The sequence below is a fragment of the Callithrix jacchus genome, chromosome X, assembly GCF_049354715.1.
Source record: "Callithrix jacchus isolate 240 chromosome X, calJac240_pri, whole genome shotgun sequence".
Taxonomy (NCBI): Eukaryota; Metazoa; Chordata; class Mammalia; order Primates; family Cebidae; genus Callithrix; species Callithrix jacchus.
In genome coordinates this window covers 59,942,404-59,965,294 of record NC_133524.1, presented here as the reverse complement: position 1 = coordinate 59,965,294, position 22,891 = coordinate 59,942,404, and positions in this window count along the sequence as shown.

Below are 22,891 nucleotides of genomic sequence, written 5' to 3'. Positions count from 1 at the left end.
TCTAAGTTTATACACTTGTGGATAATTAATATGGTTAAGAGAATGGTTTTACAAATGATGAAATCTTTAGGTTCCTGTGCCTAGAATAAACACTAATAAGAGTTAATTAATTCCCTTTGAACTTCCCCTGAGAGAAACATCCAGCACCAAATTTACATGAGTAAACAGAGTGGAGATAAAATGTGAGGCAAACAAACACAAACTGAAAAGGCCTTTGATCATCTCTATCTCTTTCCTATGTTAATGCTAACAAGGCAGCTGCCTTCAGCATGCTTCAGTAAAAACTTTTGGCCTTCTGAAAGATTTGAGATTACAATCTATAGCTTTTCTTAATATTTAACATTTTCCCAGGCACCCAGATTGGATATCAACACTCTGTCACTGAAGCAGCTTGAGGGCTTCCTAGCCCAGAAGCTAAGCAGGGTCCAATTTGGATGGTGGACCACCCGGGGAGACAAGAAGCTGGAGCCTTTTGCCTCCCCTGTGTTTCCCACTTTGCCCCACTTGTCCCAATACTTTCCAACTGACCCAGGACTCACTAGATCCAAATTTTCCACTCACCAACACCACCATGGCAGCCTTGGATATACTTGTGGAGATCTGCCTGACAGTCCTTGGATGCCATAGCACACTGAGGGGGACCCAGAGCAGATGCAAAGTAGGGTTGAGCCTGGTGGGGACTTGGATGGGGGCCACCTTGACAGACAGGTGTCTGGAATCTTTTTAACCATTTTCACTTTTCCCTGGTTGTCACAAAACTCCCCAACGAACCCCAACTCTCTGGCCAGCTATTTTCTGCCTGTCTGCGTTCCTGCATTGGCCTGGGACTTCCCTGAAGGGGTTTGTCTCTGAAGTCATCAAACACCATCACAGCCTGAATGCTCCTCATTTGGGAAGATAAGCAGGGTCAGATCTGGCTTGGGCTTGGATGGTGGACCACCTAGAAACATGGGAGCTGGAGGATTTTTGTGTCTGGTTCCCTTTTCAATTTCTCCTCCTTGTCACAAGGCTTCTCATCCACCCCCTGACATTTATCTCTTTTCAACTTGTGCATGCCTGTGCCCATTGTGTTTTGGGTCTTCCCTGAGGGGTCTCTCCTAGTAGCCCTTGGGCACCATAGCAGCCTGAAGGTGCCCCAGCCAAGAAGTAGAGTGGGGTTGGACCTTGGTGGGGTTTCGATGGGGGACTGCTTGGGGAGACTAGGGGCTAGAGGCTTTTGGCTTCCTGCTCCCTCCCAAACTTTTTGCTTGTTGAAACACTTCCTAAAGACTGGTTAACTCTCTGACCCTACCTTTCCAGCTTGTCTACTTGCCTCGTGGCCAGGGAATTCCCAGTGGGGTCTGTTTTGGAATCTCCAAGGCACAGTAGGAGCTTGAGGTCGCCACAGCACAGAGCTAAGCAGGGTCAGGACTGGCTGTGGCTTGAATGGTGGAATCTCTGGGAAAATAAAGTCCTGGAAGCTTTTGGCTTCCCGCTCCCTTCCCACATTCTTCTGCTTGTCACAATGCTTCTCAACTGTCTCCTGATTCTCTGTCCCATTCTTTTTCAGCTCTGTGCATCCCAGCAGTGGCCCAGACCTCCACGTGGGGTCAATTTAAGCAGCTACCAGGTGCCATAGCAGACTGAGGGCTCCCCAGCCCAGAACTAAGCAGGAGCAGGCTTTGCTGCACCTTGTATGAAGGACTGCTTGGGAATACTGAGGGCTGGAGGCCCTTGTTTTCCATCTCCCTTACACTCTCCCTGCCGGCTGCAATGCTTGCAAAAAGCACTCATACTTCCTAGCCTCCTGTTTCCCACCTGCCTTCACCCTGGCCACAATTCTGGACCCCCCATGGGGCTTTGTCTAGGAAGCCCCAAACACCATGACAGTCTGAGAGTCAGTGGGCGGTTGTGAACCATTGTGACAAAGGGGGAAAGTGGATAAAGAGCAGGGAGCCAAAAGCCTCCAGGCCCAGTGTTTCCACTCAGTCCCACAATCCAAGGGCCAACCAGACTCGACCCTGCTTAGCTTCCAGGCTGGGACACCCTCAGGCTGATATGGTGACTAGGGGCTGCCAAAACAAACCCCCACTGGGAAGTCCCAGGTTGAGGTGGGGGATGCAGGTGGGCTGGAGACAAGAGGTCAGAGAGTCAGAGGGAGATTGGGAAGAATTGCCAGAAGAGGGGGAAAGCAGGAATTGAGAGGGAGGCAAACAGCTCCCAGCCACCGGACTCCCCAGGCATTCCCTTATCTTAATCCCAGCCATGTCCTACCCTGCTCATGTTCCATGCTGGGGCACCCTCAGTCTACTATGCCAACCAGGATTAGACAGCACGGATCCTCACAAGGAGATCCCAGTCCATGCTGGGGGTGCATATGGGAGGGAAATGGTGTCCAGAGAGTCAAGGGGCAGTTGAGAAGTGTTGCAACAAGTGAGGGAAAGTGGAAAAAAAACAGGAAGCCAAGTCTCTAGCCCTTGTCTCCCCAGGCTGTCCCCCATCCAAGCCTCAGTCAGGCCCCACCCTGCTTAGCTTCTAGGACCCGGGCACCCCCAGGCTGCTATGGCCCATGGGAGCTGCCAGGACAAACCCCTACAAAGAGGTCCTGCACTACAGCAGAACACCTATGGACAGGAGCTCAGAAGCTAACTACGGTGGGGCCTGACAGGGTCTTGGATGGGAGACTGCCTTGAAAGACTGGGGGTTGAAGGCTTTTGCCTTTTCACCTTCTTCAAGGTTTCCCCCACTGGTTCCAACACTTCCCAACCATTCTCTGACTCTCTTTCATCTCTTTCTTACTTGACTATGTTCCCGCCATGGCCCGAGACTATTCCATGTGTGTTTTCCTCAGCAGCCTGCAGGCACCATAGCAGCCCTAGGGTGCCCCAGCCCAGAAGATAAGCAGGTTTTGGCCTGGCTGGGGTTTGGGTGGGGGACTTCCTGGGGACATGGATGTTGAAGGCTTTGGCTTTCCAATTTCTTGCCATTCTACCCCAATTGTCACAATGCTTCCCAAGTGCCTTCTGAGACTCTAGCTATTTCAAGTTCCTGCTGACCTGTACCCCTGCCAAGGACAGGGACATTTCCGTGAATGTCCATCCCAGCAGCCCCTGGCACTATAGCAGCCTGAGAGTGAGTAAGTCCAGAAACTAAGCAGGATGATGCTTGACTGGGGCTTGGATGGAGGACCATCTGGAGACACCAGGATGGAGACTTTTGGCCTCCCCTATCTTCTACTTTGCCCCACTTGTCCAATAATGCTTTCCGACTGCCTCTTCACTCGCTGGCTCTTCCCTTTTCCACCCACCTGTGCCCTCATGGCAGCCCAGGATATTCTTGTGGGAGTCTGCCCAGCAGCCCTCAGGCATCATAGCACACTAAGTGAGCCTCAGCACATAAGCTAAGCAGACTCAAGCCTAACTGGGGTTTGGATGTTGAGGCCACCTGCGGAAACCAGGGCCTGGAGGACCTTTATTTTCTACTGTCTTTTTGCTTTCCCTCACTTGTAACAAGGCTTTGCAACCACTCCCTGTCTCTGGCCCCCTTTTTTCTGTTACCCTGAAAGCCCATCATGGCCTGGAACAGCCCGGCAAATATTTATCCCAGTATACGCCTGGTGTTATAGCACTCTGAGGGAGCCCCAGCCCAAGAGCCAAGCATGGTCAGGAATGACTGGGGCTTGGATATGGTACTGCCTTGAGGGACAGTGAGGTGCCATCTTTTGGCCTCTTGCTCCCTTTTGGCTCTTCCGTGATTGTTGCAGTGCTTCCCAAAAGCTCCCGACTCTCTGGCTAACTTCTATCCACCTACTGTGCCCATGCTTTGGCCATGGACATCCCTGAAAATGTGTGTCTCTGAAGTCACCAAATGCCGTCACAGCCTGAGGTTACCTCCGCCTGGAAGCTAAGCGGGGTCAGACTTGGCATGGACTTAAATGGGGGACTGCATAGTGAGTCAGGTGCTGAAGACTTTTGGCTTCTGTTTCCCTTCCCAATTTCCCCTGCTCTTGCAAAGCTTCCCAACTTCCCCCCTGACACTCTGTCTTTCCCTTTCCCACTCTCGCACACCTTCTCCCATTTCCGTGTTCTGTGGTGTCCCCAACAGTGTCCATTGTAGCAGCCCTTGTGAGCCATAGCAACCTGAAGGGGCCCTAGTGTAGAAGCTAAGCAGGGTTGCACCTTGGAGGCAATTGTATAGGGGACTGCTTTGGGAGACTGGAGGTTAGAGGCTTTTGGCTTTCTGCTCCCTCCTGGTGTTTTGGTTGACCCAATGCTTTCCAATCACCCCCTAACTCTCTGCCCTCCCTTTCCAGCCCACCTGTGAACCCCTGCATTCAGGAACCTCCATGTGCAGCTTCCTGGCACAATAGCAACCTGACTTCACCCCAGCTCAGAGCTAAACTGGGTCAGGTCTGGCTGGGGCTTGGATGGTGGAACACCTGGGGAGATAAGGGACTAGAAGCTTTTGGCTTCCCACTCCTTTCCTACTTTTTTTCTGCTTGTCACAGGCTACCCAACTGACCCCTGACTCCCTGGCCCCTTCGTTTTTTTCCTGTGTAACCCTGCTGTTGTTGCCCAGGACCTCCCTGTGGGGTCCTTTTGAGCACCTACTGGGCGACATAGCAGCCTGGGCTCTCCCCAGCCCCAAAGCTAAGCAGGGTCAGGCCTTACTACAGATTTTATAAAGGATCACCTAAAAAGACTGGTGGCTGGAGGCCTTTGGCTTCCAGCTCGCTTTCCACTTTCCCGCACTTGCTGCATTGCTTCCCAACCACCCCGGTACTTCTTGGCCTTCTGTTTCCCGCCTACCTTTGCTCCAACCGCAGTTGTGGATCTGTGCATGGGGCTTTGTCTACACAGATCGCAAACAAAATAGCAGTCTGAGAGTCAGGGGCAGTTGAGAAGCATAGCACAAGGGCAGAAAGCAGGAAAACAGCAGGAAGCCAAAATCCTCCAAGTTTGGTTTATCCTTGCTATTCACCATCGAAGAGCCAACCAGGCCCGACCTTGCTTAGCTTCCAGGCTGGGGTACCCTCAGGCTGCTATGGCAACTGGGGGTTGCCATAAGTGAAACACACGGGGAAGTCCCAGGCCAAGGAGAGGGCACAGGTGGGCAGAAAAGGGGGTGTTAGAGTCAGAGTGTGATTAGAAAGAGTTGCCAGAAGAGGGCAAATGCAGGAAGCGAGTGGGAGGCTAAAAGCCTCCAGCCACCATACTCTCCAGGCAGTTTTTATCTAAGCCCCAGGCATGCCTTACCTTGCTCAGCTTCTGTGCTGGGCCACCCTCAAGCTGCTGTCTTAACCTGGGTCAGATGGCACAGGCCCAGTCCATGTTGGGGGTAAAAGTGGGCAGTTAATGGTATCCAGAGAGTCTGGGGGTGGTTGAGAATTGTGACAAGTGGGGGAATGCAGAAAGAGAGCAGGAGGACAAAGGACTCTAGTTCTTTTCTCCCCAGGCAGTCTCCCATTCAAGCCTCAGTGAATCCCGACCCTGCTTAGTTTCCGATCGAAGGCACCCTTAGGCTGCTATGGCTCATGGGGTCTGCCAGGACAAACCCCCACAAAGTGGTCCTGGGCTTCAGCGAGAATGACAGTGGCCTGGGGTCTTGAAGCCAAGCAGGATCTGGCCTGGCAGGGGCTTGGATGGGGGATGGCCTGGAATGACCTGGGAAATGAGGCTTTTGCTGTTTCCCCTACTTCTAGCTTTCCCCTACTTGTCTTAACACTTCCCAACTGCCCCCTGAGTCTTTTTTGCTTGGCTAAGCCCCTGCCAAGGCTAAGGATATCCTGGTTTGAGTTTGTCTTTGTAGGCATCAAGAGCCATAGCAGGCCAAGGGTGCCACATCCCAGAAGCTAAGCAGGGTTGGGCCTGCCTAAGGCTTGGATGGGGGACCACTGGAGACTTTTGCCTTTTCACCTTCTTTAAGCCTTCCACTGTTTGTTCCAATGTTTCCCAATAATCACCTGACTCTCCCCTCTTTCTCACTTGCTCATGCCCCTGATGTGGCCTGGGACTTCCCCTTGTGGGTTTGTCTCAGCAGCCCTTAGGTGCCATAGCAGCCATAGGGCATTGTAGCCCAAAAGCTAAGCAGGATGTTGCCTGGCTGTGGCACAGATGGGGGATTGCTTGGGGACACGGGGCTGTAGGCTTTAGTTTCACGATTTCTTCCCACTCTCTGCTTATTGCAATGCTTCCCAAGTGCCTCCTGACACTCTGGCTATTTTAGGTTTCTGCCTGACTGCACCCCCGCCAAGGACAGGGACCTTTATGTGGGTGACCCTCCCAGCAGCCCCCAGCACCATAGCAGCCTGGAGGTGCCCCAGCCCAGAATCTAAGCAGGGTCAGACTTGAATGGAGCTTAGATGGGGGATGACCTGGGAAGACCAGGAGCTGGAGGCTTTTAGATCCCCTTTATTCTGCTTTGCCCCACTTGCCCCTGAGTTTCCCAACTTCACCCTGACTCATTGCCCACCCAGTTTTCCACTGCCGTTCTCCTTCATGGCATCCCAGGACTCTTTTGGGGTGCCCATCCAGCAGACCTTGGGCACCATAGCACCCTGAGGGGCCCCAGTGCAGAACTAAGCAGGGCCAAGCAGGGCTTAGTTGAGAGGCTGCCTGGGAAGACCAGGGGCTGGAGACTATATTCTTCCCATTCTCTTTTTGCTTTCCCTCACCTGTTGTATCGCTTCTCAACCACCCCCTGACCCTGGGCCTCACTTTTTTGTCAGCCTGCAAGCCCATAGCAGCATGGGACCTTCCCATAAGTGTTCATCCTTTTAGACCCCAGGAGCCAAAGCATCCTGAGGGTGCCCCAACCCGGGAGCTATGTATTGAATGGGGGACCACCTGGGAAAACAGGGGGCTGAAGGCTTTTGGCTTTTTGCTTCCTTCCCTCTTTTCCCCAATTGTCACACACTTCCCATCCATCCCCAATCCTCTGACTAGCCATTTTCTGGCTGCCTGCCCCCCTGCTTGGCCCAATACCTTCCTGAAGGCGTCTGTCCCTGAAGTCACCAAACACCATCAAAGCTAAGAAGGGACAGGGTTGGCTTGGGTCTGGATGGGGGAACCACCTGAAGTAACAGAGCCTGGAAGCTTATCCCTTTTGGTTCCCTTCCCAATTTCCCCTGCTTGTGACAAAACTTCCCAACCGCCTCCTGACACTCTGGATTTTTCTTTCCCACTTCTGCCCGCCAGTGCCACCACTGCATCATGGGATATTCCCAAGGTTCTAACAGCCCTTGGCCTCCATAATTGCCTGAGGAATCCCAATCATAGAAGCTAAGCAGGGTCAGCCCTTGGTGGGGCTTGAATGGGGGATTGCTTGGGGAGACTGTGAGCTAGAGACTTTTGACTTTCCACTCCCTCCTGTTTTTTCTTTGTTTGTTTTTTTGTTTTTTTTTTGCTTCTGGCAACCTTTTCCAATCACGCACTAACTTTCTGGCCATCCCTTTGCAGCCAACCTTCTCCACTCCGTGGCCAGGGACCTCCTCATGGGGCTCTGTCTAGGCAGCCTATGAACACCATAGCAGTCTGAGAGTCAGGGGGAAGTTGAGAAACATTACAGCAAGAGGGGAAAGCTGGAAATGTGCAACAAGCTAAATGCCTCCAGGCCCAGTCTTTTAACACAGTCTCCCATCCAAGTGCCAGTCAACACCAACCCTGCTTAGCTTCCAGGCTGGAGAAAACTCAGACTGCTATGGCAAGTGGAGGTTGCCAGAATGAACCCCCATGGGGATGTCCCAGACCAAGGTGGAAATGCTGGCAGGCAGTAAAGTTGGGGGATTGGGTCAGAGTCAGAGGGAGATTGGGAAGAGTTGCTAAAAGTGGGGGAAAATGGAAAGCGAGCAAGAAGCCAAAAACCTCCAGTCACGGAACACCCCAGTGGTCCCTTATCTAAGCCTCAGCCATGCACTGCTCTGCTCAACTTCCATACTGAGGCCCCCTAAGGCTGCTATGTTGGCCATGAACAACCAGGATGGACCACCACGGCAAGGTCCTAGTTTATGTTGGGAGTGAAGGTGGGCAGGAAATGGTGTACAGAGTGTGGGGTGGTTAAGAAGAGTCGTGACAAGAAAGGGAAAGGGAAAATGGAGCAGGAAGCCAAAAGCCTCAAGCCCTGGTATCTCTAGGCCATCCTCAATCCAAGCCTCAGTCAAGCCTGACCATGTTTAGCTTCTGGGCCCAGGCACTCTCAGGCTGCTATGGTCCATGAGACCTGCCAGGACAAAACCTCAGAAGGAGATCATGGACTGCTTTGAGAAAGCAGATGAGCAGGGCCCTGGAAGCTAAGCAGGACTGTGCCTGGCAGGGGCTTCAATGGGGGACCATTATGAAAGACTGGGGCCTGAAGACTTTTACCTATTTACTTTCTTCAAGCTTTCCCCCTCTTTTCCCAATGCTTCCCAATTGCCCCTGACTCTCTGTAAGCCATTTGCTGTTTGTCTGTGACCTGATCAAGGCATAAACCTCCCGGTGTGGGTATGTCTTCACAGCCCTGATTCATAATAGCAGCCCCAGGGTGCTGCAGTCCAGAACTAAGCAGGGTTGGGCCTGCTTGGGACATGGATGAGGTATTAACTTGGGACCTATGGGCTGAGGGCTCTGCCTTCCTGATCCTTTCCACTCTCCCCCACTTGTTGAAATGCTTCCAAAGGGCCTCTTGACACTCTTGCTTTCTATTTTCCATTCCCACCTACGTGTGTCCCTGCCAAGGACAAGGAGCTTTCCATGGGTGTCCATCTCAGCAGCCTCAGACACCATAGCAGCCTGAGGTTGCCACAGACTAGAAGCTCTACAAGGCTTGACTAAGGTTTAGATGGCAGACCACCTGGGGAGACCAGAAGCTGGAGGTTTTTGGCTTCCCCCTTTCTTCCACTCTGCCCTGCTTGCTTCAACGCTTCACAACTGTTACCTTACTCACTGCCTTCCCCCTTTTTAACCCACCTGTCCTCCCACGGCAACCTGGGTTGTTTTTTTGGGGGTCCACCTGGCAGCCCTCGGGTTCCACAGCACCCTGAGAGGTCTCCAGTGCAAAAGCTAAGCAGAGTCTAGCTTGGCTGGGACTTAGATGGGGGGCCTCCTGGGGAGACCAGGGGCTGGAAACTTGTTTCCTCCTACTCCATTTTCACTTTTCCCAGCTTGTTGCAATGCTTCCTATCTATCCTACAGTTCCTTTCCTCTTTTCTGTCAGCCTGCAAGGCCATGATGTCCCGGGACCTTTTTGTAAGTGTTCATCCCGGTAGACCCCAGGTGCCACAGCACACTGAGGGTGCCTCAGCCTGGGAGCTAAGTATGGTCGGGCCTCGCTGGGTCTTGGATCTGGAACCCTCTGTGGGGATGGGGGCTGGACCCTTTTGGCTTCTGGCTCACTTCCCCCTTTCCCTTGATTCTCAATGCTTCCCAATCGCCCCAATTCTGGCCCACCCATTTCCTCTTGCCTGTGCCTCTGCTGTGGCTTGACACCTTACCGAAGGGGTCTGTCTCTGATGTCACTGAATGCCATCTTAGCCTGAGGGTGCCTAGGCCTGGAAGCTAAGCAGGGTCGGGCCTGATGGGCTTGGATTGGGGGCTGCCTGGGAAGACGGGGTCTAGAGGTTTTTGGCTTCTGGTTTTCTTACCAATTTCCCCTGCTTGTTGCAAAGCTTCCCAACTGCCCCGTGACACTCTGGCTTTCCCTTTCCCACTCCTGCATGCCTGTACCCCTGCCTCATCCTGGGGCATCCCTGAGGGGATCTGTCCTAGCAGCCCTTGAATACTATGGCAGCCTGTGGGCATCCCAGCCTAGAAGCTAAGCAAGGTCAGGCCTCACGAGTATTGGATCGGGGACTGTTTGGGGAAACTGGGGGCTAGAGGCTTTTGGCTTCCTCCTCCCTCCTGTTTTCTTTAGTTGTTGCAATGCTTTCCAACCACTCGCTAACTCTCTGTCCCTTCCTTTAGAGTCTGTCTACTACCCCCACTGCCTCCAGGGACCTCTCTGTGTTTATCTGTCATGGCAACTCCTGGGTGCAATAGCAGCCTGGGGTCACCCGCAGGATCAGCACTAGCTGGGGTTTGAATGGTGGAATGCCTAGGAAGATAAGGGCCTGGACGCTTTTGGCTCCCAGCTCTCTTTCCACTGTCCCACTGTCTTCTGCTTGTCACAGTGCTTCCCAACTGACTCCTGACGCTCTGAACCCTTCTTTTTTGTCCCAGTGCATCTGCACTACAAGCTGAGACCTCCACCTGAGGTCTGATTCCTCAGCTTCCCAGTGCCACAACACCCTGAGGGCTCTCCAGCCCAGAAGCTAAGCAGGGTCAGGCCTTGCTGTACTTATGTGAAGAACCCCTTGGAGAGATCGGGGACTGTATGCTTTTGCCTTCCAGCTCCCTTTCCACTTTTCTGCACTTTCTGCAATACTTCCTAACAGCTACCTTATTTCATGGCCTCCTGTTTTCCACCCATCTTAAAGCCTAGCGAGGTTGTGGACCTCCCTTTGGGGCCCCTTCTATGCAGCTCCAGAGTGCTATAGCAGTCTGGGAGTTAGGAAGTGGTTGAGAAGCATTGCGACAAGGAAAGAAAGAAGAAAAAGAGCAGGAAGCCAGAAACCTCCAGGCCCAGCCTTTCCATGCCTTTCTCCATCCATGGGAACCAGGTCCGATCCTGTTTAGCTCCCAGGCTTGGGTGCCCTGAGGCTGCTATGGCAAATGTGTGCTGCCAGAAAGGATTCCCATGGGGAAATGCCTGACTGAGGTAGGGGTGAAGACAGGCAGGAAAGGTGGAGGGGTTAGAGAGTCAGAGGGCAGTTGGGAAGAGTTGCCAAAACTGGGAGAAAGTGGGAGTAAGTGGGAGACAAAATGCCTCCAGCCAAAGGACTTCCCCAGGCAGTCTTTTATCTTATCCCCTGCCATGCTTTACTCTGCTCAGTTTCTGTGCTGGGGCACACTCAGGCTGCTATGCTGACCGAGGTCAGCCAGAACGGATTCCCATGGAGAAATTCCAGTCTGTGTTGTGGGCGTAGCTGGGAAGCTAATGATTCCAGAGAGTCTGGGGGCGGTTAAGAAGTGTTGAAACAGTGAGGGAAAGCAAATAAAGAGTGGGAACACAATAGCCTCCATCCCTGATCTCCCCAAGGGGTCCCCCATCTAAGCCTCAGTCAAATCTGAACCTGCTTAGCTTCCTGGCCTAGGTGCCCTCAGGCAGCTATGGCCCACGGGGCTGGCCAGGACAAACCCCCACAAAGAGGTCCCAGGCTGTGGCAAAAAACGCTGATAGGAGTGGGGGCTCCTGTGAAGCTAAGCAGGGTTGGGTCTGGCAGGCACTAGGATGGGGAACCTCTTAGAAAGACCGAGGGCTAAAGCCTTTTGCTTTTTTGCCTTTTTAAAGCGTTCACCCTCTTGTCCCAGTGCTTCCCAACTGCCCCATGGCTCTCTGACCCCCTTTCCCACTGCCTACGCCCCTGACAAAGCCTGTGGTCTTCCCGTGTGGGTTTGCCTCGGTATCCCCGAGGCATGATAGCAGCCGTAGGGTGCTGCAGCTCAGAGCAGCTGAGGAGACCAGGGGCTGGAGGCTTTTCCCTTTTTGTGTATGCTTTCTCCTGCTTGTTGCAATGATTCCCAACTGCCCTCTGAATCTAGCCCTCACTTTTTGTCAGCCTGTAAGCCTGTCATGAACTGAGACCTCCTTGTAAAAGTTTGTCCTGTTAGACCACGGGCACCATAGCACCCTGGGACTTGGATTGTGGACTGCTTGGGGAGATTGGGGGCTGTAGGATTTTGGCTTCCCATTCCCTCCTGATTTTATTGCTAGTTTCAATGCTTCCTAACTACCCACTTATTCTCTGGCCCTCCCTATACAGCCTGCATGCACCACACCACTGCCAGAGACCTCCCCTTGGGGCTCCGTGTAGGTAGCCCCTGAACACCATAGCAGTCTGAGAGTCACAGCGGTTGAGAAATGTCATGACAATAAGGGAAAGTGGAAAAAGAGCAGAAAGCCAAAAGGCTTCATGCTAGGTCTTTCCACATGGTCCTCCATATAAATGCCAACAAGAAATGACTCTCCTTAGCATCTGGGTTGGGGTTCCCTATGCCTGCTATGGTGACAGGGAGCTGCCAGAACAGACCCCCACTAGGAAGACCCAGACTGAGGTGGCGATCATGTAGGTAGAAAAGTCGTGGTAAGAGAGTCAGAGGGTGGTTGGGAAGGGTTGCCAAAAGTGAGGGATAGTAGGAAGTGAGCAGGAGGCCAAATGGTTTCAGCAACCAGACTCTCCAGGCGATCCTTTATCTAAGCCACAGCAGTGCCCTACTCTGCTCACTTTCCATGCTCAGGCACCCTCAAGCCACTATTCCAACAGGGATCAGCAGGGACAGAGCCCCACAGGGAGGTCCCAGCCCACGTTGGGGTCGCAGGTGGGCTGAAAATGGTGTCCAGGGTGTCTAGGGGCAGTTAAGAACTTTTGTGACAGCAGGGGAAAGTGAGAAAAGAGTGGGAAGAAAAAAGCCTCCATCTCTGGTCTCCCCATGGGGTCCGCCATCTAAACCCCAGTCAAACTCGACCCTCATTACCTTCTGGGACAATGTGCCCTCAGACAGCTATGGCCCACAGTGCTGGCCAGGGCACACCCCCACAAACAGGTCCCAGGCTGTGACAAAAACGCTGTCAGATGGGGATGTAAAATTAGGGGATCCCTAATCCTAGCATTAAAAACTTTTTCCGCTCAGTCCATAAATATAGTAAGTAACTTGGCTTACTCAGTTTCTCTAGTATAAAATCTTGAAACAACTTTTATTAAGTCTAATCTCAAGCCAAGAGCTCACTGCCTGGGTCATTCGTTATGGCAATGGCAAAGCAGACTTAAAACTGATAATATCACTGCTTGACCAAGACAGCCAGGAACAAAAATAAATTAGAGAAAAAAATAGAAAGAGAAAATGAGTAGCAGAGGAGAAAGAGGTAAGGAAGGCAAAAAGAGATAAAGCAGCTTAGAATATAAGACATAAGAGAGAGATAAAGTAAGAAGTAAAGAAAGAAATATTAAGAAAGTTATAAGATGGTAACTTTAGTAAGGAAGGTTACAAAACACAAGAAGGTTAAGGCATATCTAAATTTGTCAGGGAATTTATACAAGTAGATTGTGAAATTTTGTTTTGAAGGTATAAGCAAGTTTGAAAACATTAATTGTAAAGGAAATTCTGTGTGGAAACATACTGGTTAAAAGTTAAAGAATTATAACTCAGTTTTTCTATGAACTGAACATTAAAATAAAGCATGACAGGATTTTCTTAAAGCACTAAACTGTTGTTTTACAAAGATTATTAACAGTCTCTTAGCACAGGCACAATCACTAGGATTTTCAGCATACCAGAACCAGCCAAGAGACTGTGCCCTCATCAAAGGATGGAAAAGAGAAACAGATCAAATCAGCCTAAAAAAAGCCCTATGGGATGACACAACCCCAGGACATCACTTGAGGAATGCTGAAGAGGTCAATGCAAAAGGCTAAGCGAATCTGACTTAGAATTTGTTTATTTTTTATTTTTTTCACTTTACTTGCAACTAGTACCTGCTAAACTCTATTAAGCACATCTTCTAATCTACTTTTTTTCTTTCCTAATTATTTAAACTAAGACATCCTTCACAGCTTCTAACAATGCAGCTACTTAACTGAAAAATTTAACATATTCCTCAGTGAAGTTCCTCAGTAATAGCATACAGTAAATTAAAATGCCAAATGATATTATAGGTCAGATATAAAAAAGTCATCGCTAAACTTATGGCCTTTATAGTCTCAGCCACAATCATCCTGGCTAAAGCCAGCATTGCAGTGGCATCTATTACTGAATCAGTAAAATCAGTGGCCTTTGTAGATAATCTGGCCAAAAATTATGGAAAGATATGCAAGAACATCTCTGCTGGTTAGACTGCCATGCCAGGGAGTCACTCTTTAACTAGAAAAGATTGTTACTATTGGTATTCATAATTGTCTTATGTTATTTATCAATCCTAGGATTCAAATCCAGAATAAAAGCAATAACTGCATTGCCTGGCATACCCATAGCTGAATGCATCAGTGACCAGCAGACAACAGAGCCTAACTGTATTAAAAAGAAACACTGGGAAATGTTGGAATTCACCTGGGGTGGTTGGCCAAATATTACAGGAAATATTTAGAAAAAATTATAAATTATAGTCTCAAACCTTTTGGAAGGCCAAAAGTTTTTTTGGGGAAGGCCATAGGTGGCCAACCGGTCCATTATGTTAGGGAGAAGATAGGGACAATAAGAGGTTTTTTCCCAGTTTAAGTCTGTTTAGCCGACATCCCTTTGTCTTTAACTGTATACTCGTGTAAATTTTGTGTTGCATGGCCCTCTCAGGGGGAGATCAAAAGGGAATTACCTGTTAATGCTGTTTACTCTGGGTCCAGATCCTAAAGCTTCTATCATTAGTAAAACAACTCTTTTAACCATGTTAATTATCCACGACAGTGTTGACTTAGAACCTCTTTTATGAATACATGTGTGGATGGACAAAGGGTCTTGGTTGATTGGTGATATTTTGCCCTCTGAAAGCAGCCAATGGCCATCTATAGCCCACTTTTATTACTGTAATGGTGTGAGAGTGCATTCATTCATCTGTCATTGAGTCAGTGTCTGCATGTCAAACTTTTGCAGGTGGTGACTGAAGTCTCAAAAAAGGAAACCAGAAGCCAAAAGCCTCTAATCCCCATCTCCTTAAGTGGTCCCTGATCCAAGCCCAATCCAGGCCCAATCCTACTTAGCTTCCAGGCTGAGGTGCCCTTAGGCTGCAATGGTGTTCATTGACTTAACAGATAGACCACTCCAGGGAGGTCCTGGGCCCTGGCAGGGGCTTAGGCAAGTGAAAAAGTCCTGACCAGAGAGTCAATGGGTGGTTGAGAAGTGTTGCAACAATACGGAAAAAAACAGAAGAGAGCAGAAGCCAAAATCCTCCAGATCCCTGTACCACCAGGTGTTTCCCCATCCAAGCCCCAGCGTGGCCTGTCCCTGCAAAGCTGCCAGGCTTGTGCACCCTCTGGGTGTTATTATGCCCAGGAAATACCAGGATGAAAACCTATGGGAAGTTCCCAAGTGGCGACAGGATTGCAGGCTGATGGAAAAGAGGGGGCCAGAGTCAGGGGGTGGTTGGAAAGTGTTTCAACAAGCTGTATAAGGCAAAAAAGGATCAAGAAAAAAAGCCTTCAGCCCCCACTTCTCCCTGGGTGGCACCTCATCCAAGCCCCAGCCAGCTTGAGTGTGTTTAGGTTCTGAGCTGGGACATTTTACGTGTGCTATGGCACTTGAGGGCTGCAGGGCGGATCCTCAGAAGAATGTCTTGGGATGCCCTGGAGTCAAATGCAGGTGGAAAAGGGGGGGCAGTTAGTCATGGGCCAATGGGAAGCGTTGGGACAAGCGGGGCAAAGCAGATAGAGGAGGAAGGCAAAAGCCTCCAGTTCCTAGTCTTCACCTGGTTTCCCATCCAAACCCCAGTGAAGTGTGACCCTGCTTAGTTTCTGGGCTAGGGCACCCTCAGGCTGCTATGGTGTCAGGGGTTACTGGGATGGACACCTATGGAATGGTTCCTGTCCTTGGCAGGGTCGCAGGCAGGCGGGAACATAAAATAGAAAACCAGAGTGTCAGGAGGTGCTTTGGAAGCATTGCAACAAGCAGATGAGAGTGATAAAAATTAGGAGGCCAAAGCCCCCAGTGGATCTCCCATCCAAGCCCCAGACAGACCAGACTCTACTTAGCTTTTGGGCTGCAGTGCACCAGGGCTGTTATGGCACCTGGGTACTGCTGAGACAAACACACACAGGGAAGTTTAGAGCTGTGGTGGGGGCACAGACAAGTGGGAAAGAGAAGATAGAGTCAGAGTGTGAATGGGAAGCATTGGAACAAGAAGGAAAATTTTTGAAGAAGGCTAAAGGCTAAAGCCTCTAGGCCTGGTCTTCACAGGTAATCTCCCATCCAAGCCCCAGACAGGCCCTACCCTGCTTAGTTTCTCAGCTGCAGCACCCTAGGGCTGCTATGGCACCTGCAGGCTGCTGAGACAAACCCACAAGAAGAGAATCCAGGCCTTGGTGGAGGCGTAGGCAAGCAGAAAAGAAAGGACAGAGAGTCAGGGGGCAGTTGGGAAGCATTGGGACAAGCGGGGGAAAGCTTGAAGATGGTGTAAAAGCAAAATCCTCCAGTCCTTGATCTTTCCTGGTGATCCACATTTAAGCCTCTGCCAGGCCCAACACTGCTTAGCTTCCAGGCTCTGCCCACTGATGTTCTCACTGAATCCTGGGACCTCTTTTTGGGGATTTTCCCTGGCAGGCCCGGTGGGCCATAGCCTGAGGATGGCTCGGCCCAGAGACTAAGCAGGATCAGGATTGACTGAGGCTTAAATGGGGGACTGCCTGGGGAGACTGGGCCTGGAAGCTTTTGTCGTCTGCTCTTTCCTGCTTTAACCCACTTGTGGAAACACTTCTTAACTGCCTCTAGACTCTGTGGACAGAATGTACTGCCCACCTGAGCCTGCAACAAAGACTGGAACCTCCCAGTGGGACTCCATCCCAGCTGACCCTGGTTGGCATAGCAGCCTGAGGGTGCCCCAGCATGTAATCTGAGCAGGTAGTGCTGCTTAATTAAGGGACCACCTGGAGAGTCTGGTGGCTGGAGGCTTTTGGCCTCCCACTCACTTCCCAAATTTCCCTGCGTTTGGCAACTCTTCCCAACTACCCTCTGACTTTGATTCATCCTTTATTGACCACCAGTGCACCCACCTCATCCTGAGACTTCTGCCTGGGGGTCCTTTCCAGCAGCCCCCAGTCACCACAGCAACCTGAGAGTGCCCCAGTGCAGAAGCTAAGCACAGTTGGGCTTGGCTGGCATTTGGATGGAGGACCACATTGAAAGACCAGGCCTGGAGGCTTTTGGCTTTTTACTCTTTTCCTGCTTTCTTTTCTTGTCACAGTGCTTTTCAACTGTCCCTTTACTCTCATACTGCTATGGTGTTCAAGGTTGCCTAGATGGAGCCCCACAGGGATGTCCACAACTGCAGCAGGGGTGAAGGCAGGAAGGAAACAGGAGGGCAGTAAGTAAATGGGCAGTTGGAAAGTATTGTGGCAAATGTGGAAAAGTGGAAAGGAAGCTGGAAGCCAAAAGGCTCCAGCCCCCAGTCTCCCAAGGCAGTCCTTCATACAAGTCACAGCAAGGCCTGACCCTGCTTAGATTTCAGGCTAAGGATCTAAGAGGACAAAAAAGAAGGGACCAGAGATTCAGGGGTCAGTTGGGAAGCATCGTGACAAGCAGAAGAAAGTGGGAAGGGAGAAGAAAGTGGGAAGTCAAAGTTTACAGACCTTTATCTTCACAGGTGTTCCACCATTCAAGGCCCAGCTAGCTCTGATCCTGCCTAGATCAGAGCTGGGGCAATCACAGGCTGCTATTGTGTCTGGGAGCTGCAATGACTGATCCCCACAAAGAGTACCCTGGCTGCAGGATGCAGCAGGCTGGCTGGAATGGAAGGGCCAGAGAGTTAGCGGATGGTTGGAAAGCATTGCAACAAGCAAAAAAAAAAAAAAAAAAACTAGAGACAGCGGGAAGCCAAAAGACTCTAGCTCCCAGTCTCCCCAAGCAGTTCCCCATCCAAACCCCATCGAGGCTAGACCCTGCTTAGTTACTAGGCTGGGGCATCCTCAGTCTCCTAAGGCACCTGAGAGCTGCAAGGACAAACCCCATTGGGAAGACCCTAGGTTTGGCTGGGGTGCAGGCATACAGGAGTGGGAGAGGAAAACCTAGAGTGTCAGGGGGTGATTGGGAAGCTTTGCAAGAAGCAGGGAACATTGGAAAGCTAACCAGAAGCCAAAAATTTTCAGCCCCAGTCTCCCCAGATGATCCTCCTTCCAAGCCCAAGCCAGGCCTGATCCTGCTTAGCTTCTGAGCTGAGGTTTCCTCAGACTGTGATAGCTTTTGGTGACTTCAGAGACAGCCCTCATCAGGGAGGTCCCAGGCCAAGGCAGAGACACAACAGTTTGAAAAAAAGCTTGCCAGAGAGTGGGGGTTTGTTGGAAACCTTTGTGACAATCAGAAGAAAGCAAGAAGGGAGCAAGAGGACAAAAGTCTCCAGTCCACTATACCCCCAGTTGGTCCCCAATCCAAGCCCCAGCAAGGCTCAATCCTTCCTAGCTTCTGAGCACTCACCCCATGGCATTCTTGTCTCAGCCCCAGACCTCTCTCATGGCATTTTGTCCTGGCAGACTCCTTGAACAGTAGCAGACTGAGGGTGCCTTTAAGCAGGTTCAGGCTTGACTGTGGCTTGGAAGGGGGGTCGCCTGGGAATATCAATGCTGGAGACTTTTTGCTTCCCACTTTATTTCTGCTTTCCCCCACTTGTGGCAACACGTCTTCACTGCCAGCAGATTCTCGACACCATTTTCGCCCACCTGTGTTCCCAACACGAACTGGGGCCTCTTGGTGGGGATTCCTCCCAGCTGACTCTGATCAGCATAGCAGCCTGAGGGAAAGTTTGAGGAAAGCAAAAATACGAAAGCCTCGAGTCCTGTTCTTTCAAGGTGGATGCCCATCCAACACTTTGCCATTTCGACTTTGGGTAGCTTCTGGGTCCCCATCCACTGGAATTCTCACCACAGTCTGGGACCTCTTTCTGGATGTTTGTCCTGGTAGGCCCCAGGGGCCATAGAAGCCTGAGAGCCCTTGGGCTCAGAAGTTAAGCAGGGTCTGGCTTGACTGAGGCTTGAATGCGGGATTGCCTGGGGAGATTGGGGCCCGCTCACCTGTGCCACTGCCTCAGCCTGGGACTTCCCCATGGGGGTCTGTTGTGGCTGCCACCTGTCACTATATCAGCCAGAGGACACCCCGACCAGAAAGCTAAGGAGTGTCAGGCATGGCTGGAGCTTGGATGGGGGGCTGCATGGAAAGACAGGGCCTAGTGGCTTTTGACTTCCTGCTCTTTCTCACATTTTCCCCTTGTCACAACCATCTTCTGACTTTCAGATTGCTATGGTTCTGGCTTTCAGATTTGGGGGCTGCCTAGACGGAGCCCCACTGGGAGATACAGCACTGCAGCAGGAGTGAAGGCAGGCAGGAAACAGGAGGCCAGTAAGTAAGGGGTAATCTGGGAAGCATTTCAGCAAGCAGGGGAAAGTGGAAAGGGAGCTGGAAGTCGAAACCTCCAGTTCCCAGTCTTCCCCAGTGGTCCTTCATACAAGTACTGACCCTGCTTAGGTTCCAGGCAGGGGAGCCCTCAGGCTGCAATGGCTCCCAGTAGCTGCTGAAACGGACTCCAGGGGGAGATCTCAGGCCACAGAGGGGGTGCACAGGGACAAAAAAGGAGGGTCCAGGGAGTCAGGGTTCAGTTGTAAAGCATTGTGACAAGCACAAGAAAGTAAGAAAGTGGAAAAGGAGCTTAAAGCCACAAGTTTCCAGGCCCATATCTTCCCAGGTGTGCCACCATAGATGGCCCAGCAAGTCCTGATCCTGCTTAGCTTTGAGCTGGGGAAAACTCAGGCTGCTATTGCACCTGGGAGCTGCCATGACGGACCCTCATGGGAGGACCTTGGCCGCGAGTGCTGGGAGCAGGAGGGCTGGAAAGGGAGGCCAGGGAGTTAGAGGGTGGTTGGGAAGCATTATGACAAGCAAAAAAACCAGGAGGGAGCAGAAAGCCAAAAGCCTCTATCCCCCAATTTCCCCAAGCAGCCCCCCCCCAAGCCCCTCCAAAGCCTGACCCTGCTTAGATTCTATGCTGAGATGCCCTTGGTGTGCTATGACACACAAGGGCTGCTAGGTTGGATTCCCTCAGGGTTGCCCCATGAAGCAGCGGGGGCAAAGGCATGTGGGACTCTGAAGGAAAAGCCAAAGTGTCAGGGGTTGGTTGGGTAACATTGCGAGAAGCTGGGGAAATTGGATGAAAACTGGGCCTCCAACCCCGTCTTCCCAGGCTTTCCCCCATCTAAACCCAAGCCAGGCCTGACCCAGCTTAGCTTCCAGGCTGCAATGCCATTAGGTGACTTCAGATACACACTTGTTCAGGGAGGTCCCAGGCCATGGCAGGTGCGCAGGCAGATGGAAAAGTCTGGAGAGAGTCAGCAGACTGTTGGGAAGCATTGCAACTGTTGGGGGAAAGCAAGAAACCAACAAGAAGAAAAAAGCCTCCAGCCCTCTTTCCCCCAAGGTGGTCCTCAATCCAAGCCCCAGCCAGGCTCAACTGTACATAGTTTCGAGGCTGGGGTGCCCTCAGTGTGCTATGATGCCCAAAGTCTACCAGGATGAACACCTAGAGGGAAGCCTCAGGCCGAGACAAATTGCAACCTGAGGGAAAACAGGGGCCAGAGTCAGGGGCAGTTGAGAAGCATTGTGACAAGGAAGGGAAAGCAAAAGAGATTGGGAAAGGAAAAGCCTCCAGCCCCCAGTTTCTCCAGGTGGCCCCCCATCCAAGCCCCAGCCAGGCTAAAACCTGTTTAGCTTCCATGCTAGGGGCCCCTCAGAATGCCATGGTGCCCAAGTTCTTCTGGGCAAACCCCAACAAGAATGGCCTGGGCCGCCATGGAGGCACAGGCTGGTGGAAAATTGGGCCGGGGGGGCGGTCAGTGAGTCAGTGGATGGTAAGGAAATGTTGGAATAGGCAAGGCAAAGTGGAAGAAAGACGAAAGGCAAAAGCCTCCAGCTCTTGGTCTCCTCAGGTGGACCCCCATCCAAACCCCAGTCAAGCCTGACCCTGCTTAGTCTCTGGGCTGGGGCACCCTCAGGCTGCTATGGTGCTAGCTGCTGCCAGGACAAACACCCACCAAAAGCTCCTTGTTCTTGGTGGGGGCACAGGCAGGCAGGAACGTGAAATAGAAAGCCAGGGTGTTAGTAGGTGCTTGAGAAGTGGTGAGACAAGCAGGGGGAAATGGGAAGGAATCAAAAAACCAAAGCCTCCAGTCCCCATCTCACCAGGTGGTCCCCCATCTATGCTTTAATCAGGCCAGATCTTCCCTTGTTTCCAGGCTGCCATGCCCTAGAACTGCTATGTCGCCTGGGGCCTGATGAGACAAACACTCACGGGAAAGTCCCAGGCTGAAGCAGAAGCATAGGCAAGTGAGAAAAAGGGGACAGAGAGTCAAGGGGAAGTTGGAGAACATCTGAACAAGTGAGGAAAAGCATGAAGAAATTGAAAAGGCAAAAGTTTCCTGCCCCTCGTCTTTGCAGGCAGTCGCCCATTCCAAGCCCCAGCTAAGCCCAACCCTGCTTAGCTTCTGGGTTGTGGAGTCCTAGGGCTGCTATGGTGCCTCTGGGCTGCCTACACAAACTCACATGGGGATCTGGCTATGGTCATCCCTAGCCCACCTGTATCACTGTAATGGTGTGAGTGTGCCTCGATTCATCCATAGTTGAGTCAGGGTCTGCAGATCAGACTTCCACAGGTGGTGACAGATGTCTCAGTAATGGGAACTGGAAGCTAAGAGCCTCCAGTCTTTATTGCCCCTGGCAGTCACCGATCTGAGCCCAAGCAAGGCCTGACCCTGCTTAGCTTCTGGTCTGAGGCACCCCCAGGCTGTGATAGCATTCAGTGACTTCATAGACCATTCCATTATGAACCTGGGTCATGGCAGCAGCTCAAGCAGGTGGAAAAGGGGTGGCCAGAGAGTCAGGGGCTGGTTGTGCAGCGTTCTGACAATTGGAGGAAAATGGGAAAAGAACAAGAAGCCAAAAGTCTCCAGCCACGTGTCCCACTGGTAGGTCCCGCATTCAAGCCCGAGTCAGGCCCAACCCAGCTTAGATCTCTGGCTGGTGAGGCCTCAGTGTGCTATGGCACCTGGGGTCTACAGGGATGAACACTTACGGGGAGGTCCCAGGCCACAACAGGCTTGCAGACTCATGGAAAAGAGGGAGCCAGAGTGAAGGGGCAGTTGGGAAGCATTGCAAGAAGCATGGGAAAGCAAAAAGTGAGTGGGATGCAGAAAGCCACCAGCCCCTGATCTCTCTGGGAGCCACCCTTTCAAGTCCCAGCCAGGCTCTATCCCACTTAGGATCTGTGCTGGGGTCCTCTCTGGGTGCTATGGCACCCAAGGGCTGCAGGTAGGAACCCCAAAAGAACGTCCCTGGCTTCCATGGGGTCAAATGCAGGTGGAAAAGTGGGAGCAGTGAGTCATGGGGTGGTTGGGAAGCATTGGGACAAGCGGGGCAAAGCAGTAGAAAGTGGGAGGGCAAAAGCCTCCAGCTCTGGGTCTTCCCATGTGGTCCCATATCCAAGCCCAAGTCAAGCCTGATCCTGCTAGGCTTCTTGGCTGGGGCGACCTCAGGCTGCTATGGTGCCAGGGGGCTGCAGGGACAAACACCCACAGAAAGATCTCTATCCTTGGAGGGACACAGGCAGGCAGGAACGTGAAATAGAAAGTCGGAGTGTCAGGAGGAACTAGGGAAGTGTGGTGACAAGCAGTGGAGAACAGGGAGTAACCAGGTAGCCAAAGTCTCCAGCTCCCATCTCCTCCAGTGTTTCCCCATCCAATTCCCAACCAGGCGCAAACCTGCTTAGCTTCTGGGCTTCAGTGCCATAGGTCTGCTATGGCGGCTGGAGGCTGTTGAGGCAAACCCACACAGGGAGGTCTCAGGTTTGGCATGGCATAGGCAAGTGGTAAAGGGGGACCGAGTCATAGGGAAGATGGGAAGCATTTTGAGAAGAGGGGAAAACATGAAGAAGGTGAAAAGGCAAAAGCCTCCAGGCCCCAGTTTTTCCAGGCAGTCCCCCATCCAAGCCCCTGCCAGGCCCGACATGGCTTAACTTCTGGGCCTCTGCCCACTGCTGTTTTTGCCACAGCCAAGGATCTTTCTATGGCAGTTTATCCTTTCAGGTCCCATGGACCATAGCAGCCTGAGGGCACCTCTTCCCCGAAGCTAAGCAGGGTTGAGCTTGATTGAAACTTGGATGGAGA